The sequence below is a fragment of the Rhinoraja longicauda genome, unplaced genomic scaffold (genome assembly GCF_053455715.1).
Source record: "Rhinoraja longicauda isolate Sanriku21f unplaced genomic scaffold, sRhiLon1.1 Scf000426, whole genome shotgun sequence".
In the NCBI taxonomy this organism is placed as follows: Eukaryota; Metazoa; Chordata; class Chondrichthyes; order Rajiformes; family Arhynchobatidae; genus Rhinoraja; species Rhinoraja longicauda.
This window is the reverse complement of record NW_027601643.1, coordinates 33214-40768: the sequence shown is the minus strand read 5'-3', so window position 1 is coordinate 40768 and position 7555 is coordinate 33214. Positions and strand designations below refer to the sequence as shown.

At 50.5% G+C, this 7555-nt stretch overlaps 1 long non-coding RNA gene across 1 annotated transcript in view; it reads left to right on the top strand.

The window, feature by feature from the left end:
- The first annotated feature begins 650 nt into the window (after positions 1–650).
- LOC144590955 (uncharacterized) overlaps positions 651–7555 on the top strand; it is a 31635-nt gene continuing 24730 nt past the window's right edge. Inside the window, exons 1-2 of the long non-coding RNA XR_013546641.1 lie at positions 651–744; positions 2462–2567. This is a non-coding gene — a long non-coding RNA (uncharacterized LOC144590955). The remainder of the gene's footprint in view (positions 745–2461; positions 2568–7555) is intronic.

The window sequence follows — 7555 nt, the reverse complement described above, 5'->3', positions numbered from 1 at the left end:
GAGCTGCAAATCTGTGGAATTCTCTGCCTCAGAAGGCAGTGGAGGCCAATTCTCTGGATGTTTTCAAGAGAGAGCTAGATAGAGCTCTTAAAGATAGCGGAGCCAGGGAGTACGGGGAGAAGGCAGGAACGGGGTACTGATTGTGAATGATCAGCCATGATCACATTGAATGGCGGTGCTGGCTCGAAGGGCCGAATGGCCTACTCCTGCACCTATTGTCTAATGAACGGTTGGTAAAATCTGAGAAAGTTAAGCAGGCACAGGTCCTCCTGCAGAAGGAAATATGCGCCCGTTTAAGCCAGGAAACCATTTTGTTCCTCTGGTATCTTTGATTCGGACCAGGATCCACCTTCACTCGCTGCCCCGCGCTACCCGCGGAATTCCACCTACGTCACAGGGCAGGTCGGCCAGGGGATTCCCATGACGTAACGCCGTCAGTTGGTCCCGACCTCCCCCTTACGTCACGCCGCCAGGTTGCCCGCAGGTTTTCTTTATGTCACGCCGTCACGTGGTCCTGAGCCGCGCCGTATGTCATTACGTCAGGTGGACCTCAAGCCCCGCCCTACGTCACGCCGTCAGGTGGACCTCCAGCCCCGCCCTACGTCCCTACGTCAAGCTGACCTCCAGCCCCGCCCTACGTCAAGCCGTCAGGGAGACAGCGCGTCCCGCGAGGATGGCGGTTTAACGGTCGGAGAGCGAGGGAGCGCCCGAGGGGACGGAGGATGGAGCGGGGAGAGACGACAGGTGGGGCCGGGTGGCTCAGGGTGGGTTAGAGAAGGGGAGGATGGGGGCGGGGAAGTTGGGGGCGGGGAAGTTGGGGGAGGGGAGGGGGGAGGGGAGGGAGTGAGAAGCGGGATGGGGAGGGAAGGGGGGCAGTGGGGTGGGAAGGTGAGGGGGTGGGGAGAGGGGACAGGGTGAGGAGAGAGGGTGAGGGGTGAGGGAGAGGGTGAGGAGAGGGGGAGGGTGAGGGTGAGGGGGGTGTGGGGAGAGGGTGAGGGGAGAGGGGGAGGGGGAGGGTGAGGGGGGTGTGGGGAGAGGGTGAGGGGTGAGGGGGAGGGGGGAGGGGGAGGGTGTAGGGGGAGAGGGTGAGGGGAGAGGGTGAGGAGAGAGGGTGAGGGGAGAGGGTGAGGGGAGAGGGTGAGGGTGAGGGGGAGGGTGAGGGGAGTGTGGGGAGAGGGTGAGGGTGAGGGGGAGGGTGTAGGGGGAGAGGGGGAGGGTGTGGGGAGAGAGGGGGAGAGGGGGAGGGTGTAGGGAGAGAGGGTGAGGGGGGAGAGGGGGAGGGTGTAGGGAGAGAGGGTGAGAGGGTGAGGGGGCTGTAGGGGAGGGTGAGGGGGAGGGTGTAGGGAGAGAGGGTGAGGGGGAGGGTGTAGGGAGAGGGGGTGAGAGGGTGAGGGGGAGGGTGTAGGGGGAGAGGGTGAGGGGGGTGTGGGGAGAGGTTGAGGGGAGAGGGTGAGGGTGAGGGGGGAGGGGGAGGGTGTAGGGAGAGAGGGTGAGGGGGTTGTGGGGAAAGGGTGTAGGGGAGGGTGAGGGGAGGGTGAGGGGGGTGTGGGGGGAGGGTGAGGTGAGGGGGTGAGGGAGAGGGTGAGGGGAGAGGGTGAGGAGACGGTGAGGGGTATAGTGGGAGGTTGTGGGGGGAGGGTAGGCGGTGTAGGGGGAGAGTGAGGCGTGTAGGGGGAGGGTGTGGGGAGAGGGGGAGGGTGTGGGGAGAGAAGGTGAGGGGTGTGGGGAGAGTGGGGTGGGAGGAGGATGGGCAGTGAGGGGCGTAGGCAGGGTGGGAGGGAGGACATGGGGGCTGAAGGGGACGATGGTTGGGCAGGGACAGCAAGGAGGATGGAGAGGAGATAGCAAAGGTTATGGGAGTCAAGGGTGAGGAGGGGCAGAGGGGATGGTGAGGGTTTCGGACATGTGAGGCAGACACAGGGGGATTGATATTTGACCTGTGGAGGGGGACATTAGCAGGAGGGAGACACGGAGGGGGTTGGAGATGGAGCCTGGCCAGGGAGGTATAGGGAATGCAGACAGCCCCAGAGGTAATCTGTCTCTAGATCTGTTCTGCAGCATCCTGTCTCAATGTGCAAGACGTTAGGGAGACCACACCCGCTATGATATGTACAGTTCCATTCACCCTGCTACAGGAAGGGTGTTAGTAAACTGGAAAAGATGCAACATAGATCGATTGATTACCTGGATTGGAGGGTTTGAGTGAGAAGGAGGAGCTGGATAGGCTGGGATTGATTTCCATGGAGCAAAGAAACTTGAGATGACATACAGGTTTATAAAATCATGTGAGCACAGACCGGGTGAAGGTCTGAAACTAGGGTTTATAGGTTCAGTGTGAGAGGGGAAAATTTAAAGGGGATGTGGTGCTGCATGACTCTTTGTATTCCAACATTCATTAAAGTTCTAGCAGTCAGATTTTATTTCCCTGTCGCACCCCTGACTGATGTCGCATTTGTTTCAGGAAGCGGATAGAGCGAGAACAATGGGCTCTACATGTCAGAAACAGAGGCAAGATCTGGTGAAAGGCCGCAGGGAACAGTTGAGCAACAGACACAAGAAAGGCTGAGGTGAGAGGGAGCTGGGACTGGAAGATGGGTGTGTGTTTTGTTTTGCCTTACGCCTCATTATGATCGCACCTCCTCATTTATCTCTTTAGAAACATAGAAAATAGGTGCAGGAGTAGGCCATTCGGCCCTTCGAGCCTGCACCGCCATTCAATATGATCATGGCTGATCATCCAACTCAGTATCCTGTACCTGCCTTCTCTCCATACCCCCTGATCCCTTTAGCCACAAGGGCCACATCTAAGTCCCTCTTAAATATAGCCAATGAACTGGCTTCAACTACCTTCTGTGGCAGAGAATTCCACAGATTCACCACTCTGTGTGAAAAAAAACGTTCTCATCTCGGTCCTAAAAGACTTCCCCCTTATCCTTAAACTGTGACCCCTTGTTCTGGACTTCCCCAACATCGGGAACAATCTTCCTGCATCTAGCCTGTCCAACCCCTTAAGAATTTTGTAAGTTTCTATAAGATCCCCCCTCAATCTTCTAAATTCCAGCGAGTACAAGCCGAGTCTATCCAGTCTTTCTTCATATGAAAGTCCTGCCATCCCAGGAATCAATCTGGTGAACCTTCTCTGTACTCCCTCTATGGCAAGAATGTCTTTCCTCAGATTAGGAGACCAAAACTGTACGCAATACTCCAGGTGTGGTCTCACCAATGCCCTGTACAACTGCAGCAGAACCTCCCTGCTCCTATACTCAAATCCCCTCGCTATGAATGCCAACATACCATTCGCTTTCTTCACTGCCTTCTGCACCTGCATGCCTACTTTCAATGACTGGTGTACCACGACACCGAGGTCTCGTTGCATCTCCCCTTCTCCTAATCGGCCTCCATTCAGATAATAGTCTGCTTTCCTGTTCTTGCCACCAAAGTGGATAACCTCACATTTATCCACATTATACTGCATCTGCCATGCATTTGCCTACACACCTAACCTATCCAAGTCACGTTGCAGCCTCCTATCATCCTCCTCACAGCTAACACTGCCCCCCAGCTTCGTGACATCCGCAAACTTGGAGATGTTGCATTCAATTCCCTCGTCCAAATCATTAATATATATTGTAAATAGCTGGGGTCCCAGCCCTGAGCCTTGCGGTACCCCACTAGTCACTGCCTGCCATTCTGAAAAGGACCCGTTTATTCCTACTCTTTGCTTCCTGTCTGCCAGCCAGTTCTTTATCCACATCAATACTGAACCCACAATACCGTGTGCTTTATGTTTGCATACTAATCTCTTATGTGGGACCTTGTCGAAAGCCTTCTGGAAGTCCAGATATAACACATCCACTGGTTCTCCCTTATCCACTCTACTAGTTACATCCTCGAAAAATTCTATAAGATTCGTCAGACATGATTTACCTTTCATAAATCCATGCTGACTGTCCAATGATTTCACCACTTTCCAAATGTGCTGCTATCCCATCTTTAATAACTGACTCTAGCATATTCCCCACTACCGATGTTAGACTAACTGGTCTGTAATTCCCATTTTCTCTCTCCCTCCCTTTTTGAAAAGTGGGGTTACATTAGCTACCCTCCAATCCTCAGGAACTACTCCAGAATTTAAAGAATTTTGAAAAATTATCACTAATGCATCCACTATTTCTGGGGCTACCTCCTTATGCACTCTGGGATGCAGCCTATCTGGCCCTGGGGATTTATTGCCGTTTAATCCATTCAATTTACCTAACACCACTTCCCGACTAACCTGGATTTCACTCAGTTCCTCCATTTCATTTGACCCCCGGTCCCCTGCTATTTCCGGCAGATTATTTATGTCTTCCTTAGTGAAGACAGAACCAAAGTAGTTATTCAATTGGTCTGCCATGTCCTTGTTCCCCATGATCAATTCACCTGTTACTGACTGCAAGGGACCTACATTTGTTTTAACTAATCTTTTTCTCTTCACATACCTATAAAAGCTTTTGCAGTCAGTTTTTATGTTCCCTGCCAGTTTTCTTTCATAATCTATTTTCCCTTTCCTAATTAAGTCGTTTGTCCTCCTCTGCTGGACTCTGAATTTCTCCCAGTCCTCTGGTAGGCTGCTTTTTCTTGCTAATTTGTACGCTTCATCATTTGTTTTGATACTATCCCTAATCTCCTTTGTTAGCCACGGATACACTACCTTCCCTGATTTATTCTTTTGCCAAACTGGGATGAACAATTGTTGTAGTTCATCCATGCGGTCTTTAAATGCCTTCCATTGCATATCCACCGTCAACCCTTTAAGAATCAATTGCCAGTCTATCTTGGCCAATTCACGTCTCATGCCCTCAAAGTTACCTTTAAGTTCAGAACCGTTGTTTCTGAATTAACTATGTCACTCTCCATCCTAATGAAGAACTCAACCATATTATGGTCACTCTTATGGTCAACCATATTATGGCCCAAGGGGCCACGCACATCAAGACTGCTAACTAACCCTTCCTCATTACTCAATACCCAGTCTAGAATAGCCTGCTCTCTCGTTGGTTCCTCTACATGTTGGTTTAGAAAACTATCCCGCATACATTCCAAGAAATCCTCTTCCTCAGCACCTCTGCCAATTTGATTCACCCAATCTATATGTAGATTGAAGTCACCCATTATAACTGTTTTACCTTTGTTGCACGCATTTCTAATTTCCTGTTTGATGCCATCCCCAACTCTACTACGACTGTTAGGTGGCCTGTACACAAATCCCACTAGCGTTTTCTGCCCCTTAGTGTTTCGCAGCTCTACCCATATCGATACCACATCCTCCAAGCTAATGTCCTTCCTTTCTATTGCGTTAATCTCCTCTCTAACCAGCAACGCTACCCCGCCTCCTTTTCCTTTCTGTCTATCCCTCCTGAATATTGAATATCCCTGGATGTTCAGCTCCCAGCCCTGGACACCCTGGAGCCATGTCTCTGTAATCCCAACTATATCATATTCATTAATAACTATCTGCACATTCCACTCATCCACCTTATTACGAATGCTCCTTGCATTGAGACACAAAGCCTTCAGGCTTGTTTTTACAACCCTTATACAATTATGTTGAAAAGTGGCCCTTTTTGATTTTTGCCCTGGATTTGTCTGCCTGCCACTTTTCACCTTGCTACCTATTGCTTCGACCCTCATTTTACATCCCTCTGTCTCTCTGTTCATGCTCCCATCCCCCTGCTACATTAGTTTAAATCCTCCCCGACAGCACTAGCAAACACTCCCCCAAGGACATTGGTTCCATTCCAGCTCAGGTGCAGACCGTCCTGTTTGTACTGGTCCCACCTCCCCCAGAACTGGTTCCAATGTCCTAGAAATTTGAATCCCTCCCCCTTGCACCATTTTTCAAGCCACATATTCATCTGAAATATCCTCCTATTTCTACTCTGACTAGCACGTGGCACTGGTAGTAATCCAGAGATTATTACCTTTGAGGTCCTACTTTTAAGTTTATCTCCTAGCTCCTTAAATTCACCTTGTAGGACCTCATTACCTATATCGTTGGTGCCAATGTGCACCACGACAACTGGCTGTTCACCCTCCCCCTCCAGAATGTTCAGCAGCCGCTCAGAGACATCCCTGACCCTTGCACCAGGGAGGCAACATACCATCCTGGAGTCTCGTTTGCGGCCGCAGAAACGCCTATCTATTCCCCTTACAATTGAATCCCCTATTACTATAGCCCTTCCACTCTTTTTCCTCTCCTCTTTTGCCACAGCGCCACCCACGGTGCCATGAACTTGGCTGCTGCTGCCTTCCCCTGGTGAGCCATCTCCCCCAACAGTATCCAAAATGGTATATCTGTTTAGGAGGGAGATGACCGCAGGAGACTCCTGCACTACCTGCCTACTGCTACGCTGGCTCGTGGCCACCTGTTCCCTTTCTGTCCGCTTGTCTTTTACCTGCGGTGTGGCCAACTCACTGTACGTGCTATTCACGACCTTCTCAGCATCTTGGATGCTCCAGTATGAATCCAACCGCAGCTCCAACCGTTCAATGCGGTCTGCCAGGAGCTGCAGCTGGACACACTTCCTGCACACGTAGTCATCAGGGACACCGACAATATCCCTGATCTTCCACATGTTGCAGGATGAGCACTCCACGGGGCCGATCTCAACTGAATTTAGATCATCCAGACATGGCTGATTAGACCCCCTGCCCAAGAATCACCTCCCAAAGCACTCTACCCTTTTACACCACTACACGAAAGGGACAGAAGTGAGAGTGGGCCACTTGTCTCCTCAAACATGCCCCATAATTTAATGTGACCAGAGCCAATTTGCTCCACACCTCAACTCCTCTCCTGTGCCAACTGCACATAGCTTTGCATTCCATGATCTTTGAAAAACTGATCTGTGACCTCCATCATCAACAATCTAACCTCCAGGGTGGAGAATTCCAGCGTCACCATGCTCTCCCTGAATGTGACTGAACAATTATGGTGTAATAATTACCATAATTTACAAATTCACGTACAAATTTAACTACACTGTCATCCAGATTGTTAATGTGGATAACAAACAACAGTGGACACAGCACTAACCTCTGCATCACTCCACTGGTCACAGGCCTCCAATGAGAAAAACAGTGCTCTAAAACTAACCATTGACTCTTTCATCCAAGCCAATCTTGAATCGAATTGTCTAGCTCGCCTTGGATTCCATGTGATCTAACCTTCCACACTAGTCTACCCTATGGCAACTTGTCAGTGGTGTTCTGAAGTCTGAAACTGCCCTGCTCACTGTCCTGGCCTCATCTTCGAAATATACTTGTTAGGTTTGTGAGATAGGATTTCCCATTGCCAAAGCAATGCTGACTATCTCTAAATCGACCTGGAGTCATACTGCACAGAAGCAGGCTCTTCTGTTCAATGAGCAGGCTCTTCTTCCTTCAGTCTACGCTAGTCCCACCTGCCAGAATGTGGCCCATAACCCTCTAAACCTTTCCTATCCAAGTACCTGTCCAAATGTTTTTAAATGTTTTTACAGCACCCGCCTTAACTACCTCCTCTGGCAGCTAC